Source organism: Taudactylus pleione, unplaced genomic scaffold (assembly GCF_031769625.1).
Source record: "Taudactylus pleione unplaced genomic scaffold, aTauple2 ptg000032l, whole genome shotgun sequence".
NCBI classification, from domain to species: domain Eukaryota; kingdom Metazoa; phylum Chordata; class Amphibia; order Anura; family Myobatrachidae; genus Taudactylus; species Taudactylus pleione.
The window spans coordinates 7,512,752-7,533,773 of record NW_028284434.1 but is presented as its reverse complement, the minus strand read 5'-3'; the positions used below and the strand labels follow the sequence as shown (position 1 = coordinate 7,533,773).

Genomic DNA, 21,022 nt, shown 5'->3' with positions numbered 1-21,022 from the left:
ACTAGTCACAGTATTTTTGGGCGAAAATATCGTGACTAAAGTGCGGAGGGGATTCGCAGGGACAGAGCTTTCTCTCAAGCTCTGTCCCTGCAAGGGATTTGTAGTAAATCCCTGTGATATTGCCTGAATTCGCAATGCGAATTCAGTCGATAATATCACACTACAATCTGCATTACAAATGCGGATTTTAGTAAATAGAGCCCTAAGTCACTGGTGAGAGATAGGAATGTGTGACATTTTGTGCAGAAAATGGCTGCTGTAAGCCATGTTGTGTGCAGTGCTTTTATGAATGTCTCAGACATTAGATAGTGGTCAGCATTAGGTGGTACAAAGGAATGTGAACACTAGACACACCATAATTCATCAAGGCGTTGTATTTAGGTCTGTACGCATGCGTAGTTTGTTATAGCTGTCTTATCAGTATTTAAGCAATAGAGTAGCTTGAAACAGATATATACCCATATTTGTCAGTGGTGTCTGCAGCCCAATAGCAGGCTGGTATAAAAGTTCAGGACAAAGGAGATTCAGTAGCCTTTGACTTTCCCGGGGCTGGTTATGCTTTTGGGGGGGGCCCTACGTCAATACGTGGGGCAGTAGTGCGGGGGTGCTGGCAGTGTCCTTAGTGCAGGGTGCCGGTGATGTCGGCAAAGCGGGGGTGCCAGCGGTGTCCTCAGTGCACGTGTGCTGACAGTGCCGGCAGTGCAGGGGTGCCGGGGGTGTCCTCAATGTGGGAGTTCCGGCAGTGTTGGCAGTGTGGGGTTGCTGACGGTGTCCTCAGTACGTGAGGAGTGCAGGGGTGCTGGCAGTGTCCTCATTGGAGGGTGTCGGCAAAGCGGGGGTGCTAGCGGTGTCCTCAGTGCACGTGTGTTGACAGTGTCGGCAGTGCAGGGGTGCCGGTGGTGTAATCAGAGCAGGAGTGCCGGCATTGTCAGCAGTGTGGGTTTGCTGACGGTGTCCACAGTACGTGGGGCAGCAGTGCAGGGGTGCTGGCGGTGTCTTCAATGTGAGGGTCCTGATGGTGTCTGCAGTGCACGTGTGCCAGCTGGGGTGTCGGCAGCTGGGGATGCTGCCAGTGGGATCGGCAGCAGGGGGTGCCAGCGATGTCAGTCAAGGGAGATGGGCGGCATCTTCCTGCTTCCTGTGCCCATATTCAATGGGCTTAACGCTGATTGGCTGAGAGCCGTGACAGACGGTTCTCGCAGCCAATAAGCGTTAAGCCTACTCGACGCAAGACCTCGCGATCCGACAGCGGGATCACAAGGTTTTGCCTCGAAGAGAGATTCGGGGCAGGCAGGGAGATCCGAGCTGTGTCTCTGATCGCCCTGGATCCCCGAAATTTGGGTGGCCGGACCTGCTCATCCCTAATAAATATCTTCTTTGTATTGTTCTAATCATTTTTATAGTCAAAACTCTGGAGTAATAAGTGTATGGCAGATGAGACTCTGCCTCCCCTTTCTGCCTTTTCTGCACATCCCTGATCAAAATACACCAAATTTCCAACACTATATACTGCTGCACCTTTGCATAATGCCCACATGAACCCTTTCGGTCATATTTGTATCTGAAAATCTGACTCTGATACTAGCCAGTGCCTCCCCAGCCATTTACCTCACTGCACGTCACTGTTATATACATTTTTCATCATTGGGTGGTACATTGGGGCCCTTACAAACTTCGCGATGGGGCCTTCAAATAACTAGTTACGCCCCTGGCTCCACGCAAATGGGTTTTCAGGACATTTGCATAGTAGTCACCATCAATTGTCTGTCCACGGGGACCCCAGTGCTGTAGGATCATACTCTGCACATCAAAGAACAGCAGTACCATGACTTTACACGCCAAAGGAATCACACAGAATTTTTGGGACAGTGGAAAATTTGGGTGTTGTTTGGATTCCGGCTCATAAGACTAATCCACAATTCGTCACACGTCGAAATCAGGTATCCTCTCCGACATTCGAACCGTGTTCTTGCACGATTCAACACATCCTCGCATTTGCTCTTCTGTGATATTTCTGGGTACCCACCTGGCACACATTTTCAGTTCCTTTTTCACAATATGATAAACCCGTTTAATTGAGATGCCAAGTGAAGCTGAAAGTTCGCGTAAAGTTAACCTTCTGTCATTTTGCAACATCTCCCCATCTTGGACAATGTTGACATCTGTAACCGCGGTGGATGGTCTCCCAGAATGTGCTGCATCAGTCACTCATGTAGTACCCTCTTTGAAGTGCTCCCACCAACGAAATAATGCAGTACGGGTAATTGTTTCTCCACCGTATGCATGCCATAAAATTTCATGAGTTTCATTTCCACTTTTTCCAAGTTTAACACAAAATTCAATCACACATCTCTGACGGAATCTCACAGATATGTCATCCGCCATGACGAAACGTATAAAGATCTTCCACTCGCTGTGACCAAACAAAGAAGACTACGGCAGTCCAACCGCAGGTTCAAACTAGGGGTGAGCGGGTTCGGATTTCTGAAATCCGAACCCCCCCGAGCCCCCCCGATCCGAGTCCGATCCGAGTCAGGCTCGACTTTTCCCGCCTGACTCGGATCTGAAATCGAGGCAAAACGTCATCATCCCGCCTTCCGAGTCTCGCGGGTTTTGGATCCTATATAAGGTACCCGCGTCGGCGCCATTTTCTCACTCGGCTGTGGACAGTGAAGAGGGAGGGTGGGAGTTAGGGCTGTGTAGTGTAGTGTAGTGTAGTGCTGCTGTTGTCCACTACTTCAAAGTCCATAGGGGCTGGCTGTGTTGTGCTGCTGTTGTTAATAGGGGCTGTGTCCACTACTTCAAAGTCCATAGGGGCTGGCTGGACTGTGTTGTGCAGTCAGTTCTCCATAGGGGCTGTGTCCACTCCAAAGTCCTGTGCAGTGTCCCAGTCCTAAAGGAGTGCTGTAGTGTTGTCCAGGGGGTGCTCTGTCCATCAGGGGTGCTCCCCCCAAGTGCTAAAAAAATAATATATTTTCTGTGTTTGTGAATTGTGTGCGCAGTAGCCGCACGTGCATCAACAAAGTAGTGCCAAGCGTGCGCCTGTGTCATAAGTAAAGGGCCGGCTGGCTTGACCATTAAAGGGTGCTGTAACCCCCAAAGTACACTCCAGTCCAAACCAAAAAAAAAATTATTTTCTGTGTTTGTGAATTGTGTGCGCAGTAGCCGCACGTGCATCAACAAAGTAGTGCCAAGCGTGCGCCCGTGTCATAAGTAAAGGGCCGGCTGGCTTGACCGTTAAAGGGTGCTGTAACCCCCGAAAGTACACTCCAGTCCAAACCAAAAAAAAATTATTTTCTGTGTTTGTGAATTGTGTGCGCAGTAGCCGCACGTGCATCAACAAAGTAGTGCCAAGCGTGCGCCTGTGTCATAAGTAAAGGGCCGGCTGGCTTGACCGTTAAAGGGTGCTGTAACCCCCGAAAGTACACTCCAGTCCAAACCAAAAAAAAATTATTTTCTGTGTTTGTGAATTGTGTGCGCAGTAGCCGCACGTGCATCAACAAAGTAGTGCCAAGCGTGCGCCTGTGTCATAAGTAAAGGGCCGGCTGGCTTGACCGTTAAAGGGTGCTGTAACCCCCGAAAGTACACTCCAGTCCAAACCCCAAAAAAATTATTTTCTGTGTTTGTGAATTGTGTGCGCAGTAGCCGCACGTGCATCAACAAAGTAGTGCCAAGCGTGCGCCTGTGTCATAAGTAAAGGGCCGGCTGGCTTGACCGTTAAAGGGTGCTGTAACCCCCTAAGTACACTCCAGTCCAAACCAAAAAAAAAATTATTTTCTGTGTTTGTGAATTGTGTGCGCAGTAGCCGCACGTGCATCAACAAAGTAGTGCCAAGCGTGCGCCTGTGTCATAAGTAAAGGGCCGGCTGGCTTGACCGTTAAAGGGTGCTGTAACCCCCGAAAGTACACTCCAGTCCAAACCAAAAAAAAATTATTTTCTGTGTTTGTGAATTGTGTGCGCAGTAGCCGCACGTGCATCAACAAAGTAGTGCCAAGCGTGCGCCTGTGTCATAAGTAAAGGGCCGGCTGGCTTGACCGTTAAAGGGTGCTGTAACCCCCGAAAGTACACTCCAGTCCAAACCAAAAAAAAATTATTTTCTGTGTTTGTGAATTGTGTGCGCAGTAGCCGCACGTGCATCAACAAAGTAGTGCCAAGCGTGCGCCCGTGTCATAAGTAAAGGGCCGGCTGGCTTGACCGTTAAAGGGTGCTGTAACCCCCGAAAGTACACTCCAGTCCAAACCAAAAAAAAATTATTTTCTGTGTTTGTGAATTGTGTGCGCAGTAGCCGCACGTGCATCAACAAAGTAGTGCCAAGCGTGCGCCTGTGTCATAAGTAAAGGGCCGGCTGGCTTGACCGTTAAAGGGTGCTGTAACCCCCGAAAGTACACTCCAGTCCAAACCAAAAAAAAATTATTTTCTGTGTTTGTGAATTGTGTGCGCAGTAGCCGCACGTGCATCAACAAAGTAGTGCCAAGCGTGCGCCTGTGTCATAAGTAAAGGGCCGGCTGGCTTGACCGTTAAGGGTGCTGTAACCCCCGAAAGTACACTCCAGTCCAAACCAAAAAAAAATTATTTTCTGTGTTTGTGAATTGTGTGCGCAGTAGCCGCACGTGCATCAACAAAGTAGTGCCAAGAGTGCGCCTGTGTCATAAGTAAAGGGCCGGCTGGCTTGACCGTTAAAGGGTGCTGTAACCCACAAAGTACACTCCAGTCCAAACCAAAAAAAAAATTATTTTCTGTGTTTAGCCGCACGTATATATCAAATCGATATAACATAAATGGAGGACCAAACTTTCTCCGATAAAAATAAAATAGAGAAAGATCAAGAACCACTTCCTCCTAGTGCTGAAGCTGCTGCCACTAGTCATGACATAGACGATAACATGCCATCAACGTCGTCTGCCAAGGCCGATGCCCAATGTCATAGTAGAGGGCACATACAATCCCAAATGGCAAAGTTCAGGAAAATGACCTTGAAAAAGACATTTAAATCAGCTGAAGAGAAACGTAAACTTGCCAATATGCCATTTACGACACGGAGTGGCAAGGAACGGCTAAGGTCGATCCCTAGTATGTTCATGACTAGTGGTTCAGCTTCACATGACGATGGAAGCCCTCCTCCCACTAAAAAAATCAAAAGAGTTAAGCTGGCAAAAGCACAGCGAAGAACTGTGCTTTCTAAGAAGATATCACAAATCCCCAAGGAGAGTCCAAGTGTGGTGGTGGTTGCGATGCCTGACCTTCCCAGCACTGGACGGGAAGAGGTGGCTCTTTCCACCATTTGCACGCCCCCTGCAAGTGCTGAAAGGAGCACCCACAGTCCACTTGCTGATATGCAAATTGAAGATGTCACTGTTGAAGTACAACAGGATGAGGATACTGGTGTAGCTGGCGCTGAGGAGGAAGTTGGCGAGGAGGATTCTGATGGTGATGTGGTTTGTTTAAATCAGGCTCCGGGGGAGACAGTTGTTGTCCGTGGGATGAAAAAGCCCATCACGGTCATGCCTGGGCAGAAGACCAAACATTCCACCTCTTTGGTCTGGCAATATTTCTATCCAAATCCGGACAACAACTGTCTTGCCATATGTACCATATGTAAAGGTGAAATAAGTAGGGGTAGGGACGTCAACCACCTAGGAACATCCTCCCTTATACGGCACCTGCAGCGCGTTCATAAAAAGTTACTGTCAAGTTCAGAAACTTTGGCTAAGACCGTAAGCAGTCCAGGGACACCTAAATCCCGTTGTCCTGTTGTATCCAAGCGCCTGCAAACCACACCATCAACTCCCTCCTCGTCAATTTCCTCCTTAGTCAGGATCGGAAGTAGTCCTGCAGGCCATGTCACTGGCATGACTGACTCTCCTATCCGGGATTCCTCTGGAGGATCCTGCATTGCTACGCCTACTGCTGCCGCTGCTGCTGTTGCTGCTGCTGGGAGTCGTTCATCATCCCAGAGAGGAAGTAGGAACACCACTACTTTTACTAAACAATTGACCCTCCAACAGTCCTTAGCGAGGAGGATGAAGTACGACAGCAGTCATCCTGAAGCAAAACGTATAACTGAGGCCTTGACTGCTATGTTGGTGTTAGACGTGCGTCCGGTATCCGCCATTAGTGCAGTGGGATTTAGACAATTGATGGAGGTAGTGTGTCCCCGGTTCCAAATCCCGTCTAGATTCCACTTCACTAGGCAGGCGATACCGAGACTGTACAGAAACGTCAGAAAAAGTGTCCTCAGTGTCCTGAAAAATGCCATTGTACACAATGTCCACTTAACCACGGACATGTGGACAAGTGGAACAGGGCAGACTAAGGACTATATGACTGTGACAGCCCACTGGGTAGATGTATCACCTTACGCAGCAACAGCAGCAGCGTCACCAGTAGCAGCATCTCAGAAACGCCAGCTCGTTACAAGGCAGGCTACGCTGTGTATCACCGGTTTCAGTAAGAGGCACACCGCCGACAACCTCTTAGAGAAACTGAGGGAAATCATCGCCCAGTGGCTTACCCCACTTAGACTCTCCTGGGGATTTGTGATATCTGACAACGCCACCAATATTGTGCGGGCATTACATCTGGGCAAATTCCAGCACGTCCCATGTTTTGCTCACACAATAAACTTGGTGGTGCAGAATTTTCTGAAAAGCGACAGGGGCGTGCAGGAGACGCTTTGGGTGGCCCGAAAAATTTCTGGCCACTTTCGCCATTCAGCGACTGCGTGCCGAAGACTGGAGCACCAGCAAACACTCTTGAACCTGCCCCGCCATCACCTGAAGCAAGAGGTTGTGACGCGGTGGAACTCAACCCTCTATATGCTTCAGAGGATGGAGGAGCAGCAAAAGGCCATACAAGCCTATACATCCACCTATGACATAGGCAAAGGAGGGGGTATGCACCTGACTCAAGCGCAGTGGAGAATGATTTCCGTGTTGTGCAAGGTTCTCCAGCCCTTCGAACTTGCCACACGTGAAGTCAGTTCAGACACAGCCAGCTTGAGTCAGGTCATTCCCCTCATCAGGCTTTTGCAGAAGCAGCTGGAGAAAGTGAAGGAGGAGCTAAGACGGAGCGATTCCGCTCGGCATGTGGGACTTGTGGATGAAGCCCTTCATTCGCTTTGCCAGGATTCCAGGGTGGTCAATCTGTTGAAATCAGACCACTACATTTTGGCCACCGTGCTTGATCCTAGGTTTAAAGCCTATGTGGTGTCTCTCTTTCCGGCCGACACAAGCCTGCAGAGGTGCAAAGACCTGCTGGTGAACACACTGTCAGCTGAAGCGGAACGTGACACGTCAACGGCTCCTTCTTCATTTTCTCCCGCAACTGGGGCTGCCAGGAAAAAACTTAGGTATCCTAAGCAACCCGCTGGCGGTGATGCAGGGCAGGCAGGACCAAGTTTGGACATCTGGTCTGGACTGAAGGACCTGGCAACAATTTCTGACATGTCTACTGTCACTGCATATGATACTGTCACCATTGACAGAATGGTGGAGGATTACATCGGTGACAGCATCCAAGTAGGCATGTCAGACAGTCCATACCTGTACTGGCAGGAAAAAGAGGCAATTTGGAGGCCCCTGTACAAGCTGGCTCTATTTTACCTGAGTTGCCCCCCCTCCAGTGTGTACTCCGAAAGAGTGTTTAGTGCAGCCGGGAACCTTGTCAGCGAAAGGCGTAGGAGGTTGCTTCCACAGAATGTGGAGAAGATGATGTTCATCAAAATGAATTATCAGCTCTTCCAGGGAGACCAGCCTCCAGAAGGTACAGAGGGACCTGTGGTGGTGGATTCAAGTGGGGACGAGTTAATACTTTGTGAGGATGAGGATGTACACACTGAAGAGGGTGAGGAATCGGTGGATGAGGAGGATGAGGATGACATCTTGCCTCCGTAGAGCCAGTTTGTGCAGGGACACATTAATTTCCAGCTTGTTTTGTGGGGGCCCAAACGAACCAATCATTTCAGCCACAGTTGTGTGGCAGACCCTGGCGCTGAAATGATTGATTTGTTAAAGTGTGCATGTCCTGTTTATACAACATAAGGGTGGGTGGGAGGGCCCAAGGACAATTCCATCTTGCACTTCTTTTTTTTCTTTGCATTATGTACAGTTTGGGGCCTAGTTTTTCTAACTGCCATCCTGTCTGCCACTGCAGTGTCACTCCTAGATGGGTCACGTGTTTGTGCCGCCCACTCGTGTCGCTTAGCATAGTCATCCAGCTACCTCGGTGCAACCTTTTGGACATGAAAACACTATTGTGAGGTGTGAGGTGTTCAGAATAGACTGGAAATGAGTGGAAATTAAGGTTATTGAGGTTAATAATAGCATAGGAGCAGAGAAACCAACAAATTCTGTGATTTTAGCTGTTTTTATGCTTTTTAAAAAAAAAATACAGATCCAAAACACAAAACCCAGAACCCAAAACACGGAAGGGTGGTTTTGGCAAAACCAATCCAGATCCAAAACACGAAGAAAGATCCAGATCCAAAACCAAAACACAAAACACGAAAAGTGGCCGGTGCACACCCCTAGTTCAAACACATCGATGTATACGCTTCACAATAACCAGCATAGCGTTGCCACATCTACCTATGGGACAATAAAATGTTACTTTTCAATCAGCCCTCGTATTTAATAAATACAGGTAGCCCTTCTTTTCCCCGAACTCAAACTCAAAGCCTCACATTCAATGATAAGGCTCCAAATCACCTCATAATTTAATATGTAGTCCCATTAACTGTACTTAAATTAATAGCATGATCTCAATATTAAGTAAATAGCTATCAACATTAAATCAATTACCTAATCAATCTACTAATAAGTTAATATCTCCTAGCCACTATTAAATGATTACCTCCCGCCTTCACAATTTAGATAATATTCACTACATAACCCACATTACATTTAGCATTCTTCAGAGACATGTGAATACAATCTGTCTAAAAAGATTTTATTTTATTTACATTAAATGGCTTTTTTTCCATATTTTAGGAATTCTCACCTTAACCGTCTTGGTTTTTCTGAATAAAAATGAAAAATCCAGAAAAACTATAGAAAGAATAATAAATAAAGTTGATTTCCTAAGAATAATGTATGTTTCTTAACATATGGTCCCCTGCAGGGGCGTATTAAGAGAGGAGGGTGCCTGTGTTCCCTCACCATCCGGGGCCCCCTCCTCTCTCCCTGGCTGCCATCAGCGAACTGACAGCTGCGGGAGACTCCGGGCACTAGAGTACGGCAGCCATTTTTCCGGTGATTTCCTACTGCGCATGTGCAAAATGCACGCAGAATAGCCATGGTGGTCATTTTCCCGGCGTTTTCTGTAGCGCTACTCCATGGGACATCGGAGAGGTAAGTATAAAAAAAAAGTGTAAGTGCAGGGTGTGCGTGCCCTCCCTGGACCCAGGGACCCATGTGCACCGCACAACCTGCACCCATTATAAATACCCATCTCCTTGGGAACAAGCTGACGAGCTGTTAGATCCTATCTTGCAGTGGCAGAAAATGCTTCTCCTCCACAGAGCTATTATATGAAGTAATCCTGGAGTTTATGTTATAATGGTACAAATCTTGGTGTGTAAAAAAAAGTGTAAATACTATACATATGTTTTTATATGTAAATGCCTTAGGGGGTCATTCAGACCCGCTCATGAGCGGCAGGACGCTCGCAAGTGGGTCGATGTTTCCCACTGCGCATGCGCACGACGGAGGGAGCTCCGTCGTGCGCATGCGCGAGACCCGGCGAGCGACGGGCTCACCATCGCTCCGGGTCTCGCACCAAAGGGGGAACGCCTACCGTCTCAAGCCGGCCCCACTGACATCACTAGTGATGTCAGTGGGAGTGATTTTGGCTCTGATAGAGCCAAAATCACTCCAGGGCTTGCGGCAGCGAGACCCTACCGCAGGGTCTCCATCGCAAGCCCGATGGTCGCGATGGTCAAGACCATCGCGACCATCATCATGGACGCTCGCTATAGCTGTGGGTGGTGACCCACAGCTATGCGAGCGTCCATGAGGACGCTCCAAAAAAAGGTAGGAGGGCCCTGATTCAGAGCGAGCGCTCTGGTCAGAGCGTTCAGCTCTGAATCAGGCCCTTAGAACATATGTATATTGGTGCTAAAAAAATGCAGTTATTTTCTATGCTGTTGTCCTCATTAGCCCGCACGGTGCCCCTGGGAAAAATGTGTGTGGCTACTGTAAAACAGGAGCATTGTCAGCCACCAGTATTGCAGTAATAACTGGCAACTGACATGTCTGTAAGTTATTGATTGTGTGTCACAGGGTTAAGACTTTTGTGGGCCCGGACACTTAAGACCCTCCCATCCTTCCGGACCTCCCCCTATCGTCAACACCACCCCTACTCATTTCCGCCCCGTCCCCACTCATCGTCCGGCAATTAGAAAATGCATGACTGCACTGTGCAGCAGTCTGTTGTGCTCTGGCCGGGGTCACTGAGAGAGGGGGCCTGTGGTATCGTGCCCCCCTCCCCCCTTGTGTGTGTCAGTAATTGTGGGCCGTTAGCAAATACTCAGACGCTGCTCTTTCCAGGGTCTCAAGTCCATGGTCTCTTCCTGTCTGCCTTCATGATTGACATTGATGTTCAGCTCTGTGTCCTCTCTAGGGGCTGGTGCACGACCCTCTTTGATTCTTATACCAGTGGTCAGATGATCGCTAACATCACAGGGTGAAGCAAGTTTGATTTGTGTGCCTATAAAAACTAGCCTCTGGCTACCAGAGTATTAGACTTCACACCTAGCATTCCTGTGCTCCTGCTTTTCTACATCCCATGGCTCTGATATAGCTATCACTACACTTTGTTTTACCCTCTTGGCTCTGTTGCATCAGCTATGTGTACTGAATTTGCTATCTGGCCGCTCCCCAGCCTGCCATGCCAGAAACCAAGTCAGGGAGACACAACTAAGTCCAAACTACCTTGCGGGGTGTCCCTGGTGAAAACCCCCAGTGCATTAGACTACACAACCTTGTTATTTGGATGAATCAATCTTTGCTGGTAGAATGAATCCTCATACAGATGTGTCCTTTTATACTGTGGCTAAAGTCGTGCCAAATAGCCCCTCTCGGTGCACCAGATCCCGTGTGCTTCTAATGCTCATAAATAAAACAACTGGAAGTGACAAAACTGCATTGCTAGCTTACACTGACCTCTGGGGCTTGCCACATTTGTACATCTGTGTGCCTCTGAGAATGAATCTGTGTAATGAGGACACATCTGTATTTGCAATGAAATCGTGACTGTGCAGTTGCAATAAGTATACTGTAGACAGCCAGTGCTAGGAGACATGAAAGATTAATCATTGTATAAATCTTGAGACAGTCAGCTGCTGGCAACTAAATGTGCCCATCCACTAATAGACGTGAAAACGACTGCACGATTACGACATTGTAATCTTGCAGTCGTTTGTCAGTCTGTGATGTGTCTACACTGTACGAGCAGTCATTTAGTGTAGGCTCATCAATCATCTGCAAACATGCTCAACCTGACCTTATCGTCAGATTGACCAGCATGTTTGCCCGATGATAGATGTCTAAACAACCAGCGGGCACGCGCATTGCTGGTCATTTAAGACATTTTTAAAAACGATTTGCAAATGATTTATGAATGATTGAACGATATCGTTATCATTCAATCGCTCACATAAATCGCCTAGTGGATGGGCACCTTAAGACTGTCCTAAATAAAATAATAATAATAATAATAATAAAAACATGACATAAAAATATGTTTTAAACTCTCCAAATAAGATATATGCTGGTTATTATTATTATTATTATAGTGTATCATTTAGAGCTGTATTTCTCAGGTTGCTATATTCAGCAAAGCACCAGTTAACATTGGCTTTTGTAAGTAAAGAAGCAGTGATGATATCATTGAACTAATAACATCTGGTACATTTTCAGATCTCTGTAGTTGTTTGTATGTAATTTACTGTTCTTTGTATCACTGCCCTGTGAAACAGTTTGACAAGGTGGGCTGGGATGTAAGCAAAGCAAGATGCAGTCATGTTATACCTTGTAAATATCTTCCTACTTAATATTGGCTTTTTTCATCTTGCTATTTAAATGTAATGAGCCAGCACTGCTGAGTGAGCTGCTGTATCTCAGATATAAGTAGGAGGAAACCTGACTAGCGGAGGTGCACTACTAACCACCCCCCAGGAATGCACATCACTTTCCCACAACATTCCTGATACCGTGTCGAGCGCCTCTGTGTGTGCACTCTGTGTAAAGCATGTGCAATGGTTTATAAAACCATGTGCGCATGTACAGTTGCAAAAAATCACTGAATTACGTGAACATTGGCATTGCGTGCGGATTGCGTGCAAATCAGAATCCAGCCCCATGAGTGGTTCATGAAAATACTCTGCTATGCTATAGGAATTATAGCACTTAATTATAAAGCACCAGGGGGTTAATTTACTAAGATTCGAGTTTGGTAGAGTTAGCAATCTCTGGAGAGTTTGGCCATTTCTTCCCCACTCACAAATTTACTAATGTCAAACTCGGGAGAGAAATTTCCTTTGTACAGGAAAATTATGGAGTTGGCAAACTCTCTTCAATTCCCCATCGTCCAAACTCGAGTAACTTTTCACTAATGAAGATAGGATTCGGGAATTTACCAAGATGACAGTTTCTAAACTCTCACGAAAACGGACAAAACTTGCGTCCAAATTCGTGAAATCAATTCATCTTCCTGTGAGCTGCGAGTTCTGCAGAAACATACACAGATCAGTGTGATCCATGTATGTTTCTGCCTGTAAATAGCCAAAAAAGAGTGAAATCTAAAAAAAAAAATACGTGGGGTTCCCCCCAAAACACCATAATCAGCCCTGGACTGCTCAACCAGCCCTGGTTACTAAAAATACGGGAGAAAAAACAAGTAGGGTTACCCCGTATTATAAGGCCAGCACTGGGCTGCCGAGCCTGTCCTGGTTTTAAAATTAGTGGGGGAAAAATTGCCCATACCCACAGCCCAGGGGTGCAGGGAAGAGCCCAATGCTTCAAACTAAGGTGTAAGGGCCTGATTCAGACCCACTCGCGAGCGGCTGTACGCTCGCAAGTGGGTCGATGGTCTGCACTGAGCATGCGCACGACGGAGGGAGCTCCGTCGTGCGCATGCGCCAGACACGACGAGCGAAGGACTTTCCTTCGCTCGTTGTGTCCGATCAAAGGGGGCGTGCTGTCAATGTTGATTGACAGCACGCCCCCTTTGGTGGGCGTGCCGGGGGCGTGCCTCCCTGACGGGGGCGTTCCCACGGGAACGCCTCCCGTCAGAAGCCGGCCCACTGACATCACTAGTGATGTCAGTGGGAGTGATTTTGGCTCTGATAGAGCCAAAATCACTCCGGAGCTTGCGGTTGAAAACCTCAACCGCAGGCTCCGGCTCGCAATTTCGATGGTCGCGATGGTCACGACTATCGCGGCCATCAAACTGCACGCTCGTATAGCCTGTGGGTGGTGACCCACAGCTATACGAGCGTCCAGGAGGACGCTCCATGAAAAAGGAGCCCGGCCCTCATGCAGAGCGTGCGCTCTGCTCAGAGCGTACGGCTCTGAATGAGGGCCTAAATTTACTAAGAATCGAGTCTGATTGTGGTTTTTTTTTTTTTCAACTCGATTAGCATCTGATGATTTGAGGTTTCTGAAACTCACAAATTTACTAAGAAGTAAGTTTTAGCTGAGAGTGAGATGGCCGATGGTGAAGCAGATTGAGATATTTCCCCTGAGTAGCAAGTTTTGAAGGAGATTGCAGTGTCTTCTCTCTGCCTAACTCTCCCAAATAAGCAGCCTGCACATATTAGTGAGATATGTAAAAGCTGCTTGTGTTTTACATGTAAACATAGAGATAAATGTTTTAAAAAAATCACGTAGAGTCCCCTCCCCCAAATGCATAACTAGCCCCGGGCTGCTCAGCCAGTCCTCATTCCTCAAATTACGGGGGAAAATAGTGTAGGGTTCCCCTGTAAGTTAGGAACCAGCACCTGGCTGCAGGGTCCTGGTTTTAAATATAGGGTGGAAATATTGCGTAGGGGTCCCCATATATTTAAAACCAGCACCGGACCCAAACCGACCGAGGTGTAATGCCAAAGCCAGTGGACCCTATCACCGAGGCATTCACACCCCAAGCCGGTCAACCCAAGCCGGGGATCTCTGGGGAGGTGGGGACCTCCCCAAGAAGGAGTCCCCACTCTCCCGACACCTCCGGCTTAGTCTGAATGCCCGGGGCTCTTCCCTGCACCACTGGAGTGGTGGGTACGGGGGTAATAATGGTGTAAAAATATAGAAACTATTGTATTTTACGGTCGTACAACAGGTACCAGCATGCCTGCCCTTTGGAACTTGTGGAACTATGAGTGCCAGCAGGCCGCTGCCACCCGTACCCCCACTGTAAAAGAAATAGTTAAAAAAACACAGTACACACTCACTCACTCTAAAGTACAACTTTATTACATTCACCTACCTCACTCACACATACTTACCTGCTACAAGTTGATCTGTCCACTTCTCCATACAGGATCCAATGGGACTACCTGGAATAAAGATCCCATACTCACCATCATCCTAGCACCGCTCTTTGTAGCATCCCCGTACTTGGCAAAATAACAAAACGAGTAAGCCGATCCATGGCGGACATGTGTAAGTTATGTTGTCACATATACTTACACTACATAAAATGACCAAAGCCTCTTGTTAGTTTCAGTACTATGGAAGTAGAGTCAGTTGTGGCACTGTGCGTGCCCAGGCACCATGATAATATTTAGGAAGGGCCCGGGTGATGTCCGTGTTGTGCTGAGTATTGGGAGAGAGCAGGCACTGATATAATGGTACACTTTGCTTTAAAGTTGTGACAACAGGAGGGTAACTTATAGAAAGTGGAGTAAAATTCCTGAGCAAAACATTCCCTTTTATTAAGGGTCTCAAGTCAAATGCCCATCAGATTCCTTCATTGAAAGAAAACCTATTGCAATTGCATCTGACCCAGATATCTGCGGGATAGTAGATCAACCCAAACTGCTTTTATTTACACCTTATATATTACCTGACTCTGGGCGACTCAAGGAACAAGGCACTGCCTGTGCAGAATGTGTATGTCATCCTTGTGTGGGTTTCCTTCTCCAGGTGCTCCTATTTACCCCGCAATACACTTACCTGCTTTCCGTAATGTCTGGGAGACTCACGAGTGCTAGGGTAGTCCCCGAGACTCCTGAAGGAGCGGGTGGCCCTCCCACATCCCGCCCACTTCTTAGGGATGTGAACAGAATGGGGAGTATAATGTCCAAGTAGAGGGGGCAGATGATGTGTTTAATTTGTCCACCCCCCTTCATAGACCTGTGACTTGTGGCATTGCACCATTTGGGGACAGAGCATAATAACGCATAGTTCCCATCAGATGTCTTCTGTATCTCCCCTCTGGGTTTCGAAGGGATAAATTAAAAAGTTGGCTAGTATGCTACACAGTCCAAATACATAAAGTGCATGATACAGAATATAACGTAAATCGGCTGTATGTGCTCTGGCTTTGCATGGACAGGAATATATGTGTATATTATGCAGCATTGTATGGATCTTTGCAGTCCTCCCCCCCGTTATGCATAAGGTTGATTTGCTTCTTGTCATCATCATCATCAGGGCGCACTTGACAGACCCTCACTAAAGTATGCCTATGTAAGAACATCCCTTTACAGCCCAGTTACATCTCTTCAGTCGCAGGCATACTTGCAGTTTCACATCATTTAGTCCCGCCCCCTCTCTACGGAGCCGCAATTCCGGCAATTATCTCCCCATCCCGCCCACTTCACTAGGAAAATTCAGGGACCTCCAGGAGAGTAGGTAAGTATGGTTCCAGTGGAAATATGCTTGATATGCATATGGTCTGTACCAGGGGCGTTTCTAGAGAGGAAGGGGCCGTGTGCAGTTTCCGGCATGGGCCCCTTCCTCTCTGTCCGGCGGCCGGCAGCGCACTGAGCTGAGCGGGGCCAGCGCCGAAGTTATAGCCTCTGGGCACTAGAGTGTGCCCAGAGTCTATAATGTATGCACAGGTCACCGGGAAAATGGCCGAAAACGACAGGAAAATGGCAGCCGGGAAAATGCGCAAATGACAGGAAAATGGCAGCCACGCCCATTTTCCAGTTGTTTTACAGAGCCGCATGCCCGAGCCGACGTGACACTTCAGAGAGGTAAGTAATGTTGTGGGTGCATGGTGTGCGGTGAGGGGCCCCCCTGGACCCAGGGGCTCGTGTTCCCCGCACACCCTGCACCCATTATAGATACGCCCCTGGTCTGTACATACGTGTGCATTCAACATAGCATCAGGCCCGAAGTCTGTGTTTGTGTGGTTTAAATACTGTAAAGACTGTAAATCCACCGTGACAGGGAGGGACTGATGTGAATAATTAAACTTTCTCTGTATGGTGCTGCAAAATATGTTCAGGGTTGCCGACATTCTGGTTTGCCCTTCCAGGAGGGAGTAGCCAGATCGTCATAGCAGGGGGCTTGACCAGCATATGCGGGCGTGGCATTTGATCGTGTCATTACATGGGATCTGTGGGTGGAGCGGGGGGTGGCGTGGTTACTTGATCGCTTAATTTTGCTCCTGCTACAGAATGCCGAGATTACCGGCATTGGGAAGCAGGGGGCGGTGCCAAAATGGTTCACGATTCAGCGTGAATTGCTTCATCCCCCCCCCTGCTGTGGGGGTTTCTCTTATAACCGCGTGGGGAGGGGGGGGGGCGGAGGGGGCGGCAGCTGCTATATAAATAAAGATAACACTTAAATGACAGAGACATTGTTAATATAAAGCAACAGGATGCTCAACAAGTAATGCACCCACAAATTCAGAAATCTCAGAGTTCAGGGCGAGGATACTGAATACACATGTGCTGGTTTAAACAGTTTATCTCACAGCAAACAATTCACATTGTGAAGCTTTCCTGTGTTTTTACTATTGTCAAATTTGGACAGGGTCTGTGCCAGAGGTCCATGAATGTAGGTCATATTATGTGTCACAAGTTTCCTAACAACAACCAGTTCCCCTGTTCAGCTGAGTGTATCCTTCGGCTATGAACTAATGACCGTACATACATGTTTCTTCTTCGGACTACTCATATCAAGGACATGGTTAGTTCTAATGATTTTTTTTTTAGAAATATTTGTTTTTATTTAAATGTATTAAAGGGCATTTATGTTAAATACTTTTCAATTTAATGGTGTAAATGTAAAAATTCCTATACAAAGACATATGTATTATAAACTAGTATTTTTTTGCAAACTACGTTTTAAAATAGTTTTCAGAGCTCGGTATTTACCAAAATATTACAAAATATATGATGTTCTTGGATTGTCCTAAAAACCTTATATACATGTTTCAAATGGAATTCTTATGAAGTCCCGGGGGGCAGTTAAGTACCCCGTAACCCTACCTTAGTGGTGCCTAACCCTAACTTCCCCCCTAGTGCCTAACCTCCCCCTTGGGGTGCCTAACCCTAACCTCCCTTACCGCACCCTAAACCTAACCCAACACTAATCTACCCCTAGAGGTGCTTAACCCTAACCTAACCCCCAAAACCTACCCCTGCTACGCTCCCTAAACCTAACCCTCCCCCCACAGCTAACGCTAAGGGCCTTCTGGACTTACCTGGTCCGGGCTAGCGTTCCGGCGTCAGAATTAAGATAGGCCGCCGGTCTCATAACTAAATCCCACTTCAAATACCTTTCTCCCCCTTCTTAAGTTTGTTAAAAAGAATAAATAAAAAGAACTAATAAGTTAAAAATAAAAAACAAATATTACAAAAGATGTCTCCTCTCTGGCTTGTGCAAGTGCAGTATACTCTGTGGGAGCAACTAAGCTGGGGAGCTTCACACTCTCTAACCTTAATCCCTACTGTTACGCCGTATTTGCCTACTCTCCTGGGACCGCCGGGAGCACCCTGAAAATCGAGTGCTGCTCCCGGCACTCCGCAAGAGTAGGCAAGTCCACACTCCGCAAGAGTAGAAATGGCCGCCGCTCCCCCGTGCCCGAACATGAAAGTGGGCGGTTTGGAGGGGGCGATGATGCGATTTGCTCTGAACCGCTTCATCGTAGCCCTGCCCCCTGCTTTTCATTGCCGGTAATATCAGCATTATAAAGCGGGGGTGGGGCCGCAGTAACTCAATCGCACCAACATGCCCCTACTCCGCCCACTTAAGCCGCCCCCACCCTCCCTGCTGCACCGACCTGGCAGCCCACTCCCGTACAAAAGCTTTATACCACACAATATAGGACTGGTGTCTCTGTTCCCCTGCTTACCGTACTCTTAGGATGTGTATACTCAGACAAAATTAAAAAATCTAGTGAACAGAGCAATATATTATGTTACAATATATAATGACAAAAGTGTACCTTGCAAGCAGGGGCGTGACCTCACCACTCAGGCTCCTCCCAGTCACAGGTGCTGCGACCCAGGCTCTCAGCAGCAGCAGCACCCTATTCAGACTTTCCCTCAGCAGCATGGACACAGCTGCCATGTTCTCTCCTCCTCCACTCATCTCTTTATGTGCTTTAGGCTCAGCTCAGCAGCAGGTGATCCACACCCCAGTTGGATGGCTGCTCTCTGGCGCCCTGGCCAGAGCAGGCGCTTGGAGCAGGAGCTCCACTGGAGCAACCCTTGCTACGCCCCTGCTTGCAAGAATATGGATGGCTCCGGAGATTCCCAAATTCCAGGACTGGCTAGTTATTGTTGATGATAAACAGGGTGCGTGGTTTCAGACATGCCCCCCTTTCAAATTCCACAGCGTCTCACAGAGAATATTTGGCCATTCACATTAGTCCCTGACCCATTGACGCTTACCATACATATTCGCTACCACATGTACACGTTCACACATACACACTAGGGTTAATTTTTGCTGGGAGCCAATTAACCTACCAGTATATTTTTGTAGTGTGGGAGGAAACCGGAGCACTCATAGGAAACCCACGCAAGCACAGGGAGAATATACAAACTTCACCCTCAGTGTTGTGTGGCGGTATGTGCTGCCCATTTTATACAAATAAAAATAAATATATATATATATATATATATGCAACAATGGGCGGCACTCCTGGCAACTTCACAAAACACAGAAACGCTTGTGATATTAAATAATTTAATATCACGAGCGTTTGTGTGTTTTGGGAAGTCGCCGGCAGTGCCGCCCATTGTTGCATATATTTTTTCCTTCCCAACACAGGGATAGGTAATTGAAGAAGGCACCAGGTGCACATTATATCTATAGCCCTTTGGAGTCCCAGCCGTAATTGCTGCGCGTGTATGTGTATATATATATATATATATATATATATATATATATAGTCACAAACGTCCCGGCTCTCCCATCCTCCGTATAAATACAACATGCCGAGTGCCTTCACAAATTATGCTATATACTTCCCAATGGTGCAGCACTCCTGGTCAACACATCATAACAGACTACGGCATGTATGGCAACGTTTCAGTGCCCTTTAATCGTGTGGCACTTTCGTCAGAATAACCAGGTCATCCTGATGAAAGTGCCACACGATTAAAGGGCACTGAAACGTTGCCATACATGCCGTAGTCTGAGTGTGATGTGTTGACCAGGAGTGCCGTACCATTGGAAAGTATATATATATATATATATATAAATTAATCACTTAATGTCCAGCACTCCCTCCAGCAGCCACAGCGTACCCTGGTGCCTTTCCTAGTGTTGATGTGTATCCCAGTGTGTATGGATGGCACTCAGGGTCTCAGCAATGTTAATAAAACACATCAATGCCAGTATTGTAATAGCCAACATTTATGTCTTGATAAAAGAGCTTCTAGCTCTGAAGCGTTGGCTATTACAAAACTGGTGTTGCCTGTGTTTTATTAACATTGCTGAGACCCTGAGTGCCATCCATACACACTGGGATATATATATAGCCAGATCCACATAAAATACATTGAAATAGTCGGCTTCACATAAAATACATTGAAATAGTTGTCATATAAAAAGCCAGATTAACATTAAAAAAAAAATTGAAAAGCCAGATCCACATAATAAAAAACATTAAAAAGCCTGATCCACCATAACACTTGTGAAGTCTTCATTGGCGAAAACTGGCAAATGTTACTACTGTCAGGGTTTTCACCTGCGATCGCAGTGTTAGAGGAAAAAAAAAAAGTCAGAAGATTCTGCTCACCTGCCATGCCTAGGTTTCTCCACGCCGCTTCTAATCATCGGCCAGTAGGACTCCATCAACTTTATCAGAAGAGGATGGTAAGGGGTGAAGAAGGGAGATGTAAGGGGGTGGCAGGATAAGGTGCATGGCAAGAGTAAAAGTGGTTTTTGAGACCAGTGATGTCTGGATATGGGAGGGCTGCAACTGGTGGGTCACAGGACATCAAAGAGGACAAGGGGAATACAGGGCAGGGAAGGCTAGACCTGGGAGGGGGCACAAGGCAGGAAAGGCTGGACCTTGATGGGGGGCAGGGGTCACAGGGCAGGGAAGGATGGCTGCACAGGAGTGTGCACAGATGCAGGGTAATAATATATGTACCTGGTGCACTGGCAGCACTGAAAGGGAACAATCTGCAACCATGAAACAGCACCGGCGGCATTTCAGCTGCCTGCTGCAGGTGGGCATTATTAAACAGTGCTGGCAATATATCAAACATGGCACCGGCCGCGAGGCAATAAAATATAAAGAAAACAAACATGATTTTAAAAATTTTTATATTTTGGCAGAGAAGGTGCATGTGAAAATGTCAAGTGGAGGGCTGTCTAAAAGAACCTTACTGACTATGAGGGTGGGCGTGATATGTTTATTAAACTCGGTTGTAATGTGATTTATTTTTATTTTAAATGCTCCCTCTCTCTCCTGAAGCTGTGTGCCTGTATATGCTGTGGATCTTGGCACTGAAGTCCTTAGCACTGCAACAGATCTCTAACCTACGGCCAGAGGGGGTGATTCAGCATAGGACAGAATTTCAAAGCCGTACACAAGCAGCTTTGCAAATCTGTCCTTG

General features: G+C 47.2%; 1 protein-coding gene across 2 annotated transcripts in view; it reads left to right on the top strand.

Moving 5' to 3' along the window:
• The window catches only part of IQCK (IQ motif containing K), a 163,837-nt gene that overhangs the window by 61,478 nt on the left and 81,337 nt on the right, over positions 1-21,022 (top strand). The gene's annotated exons all lie outside the window — the stretch shown is intronic.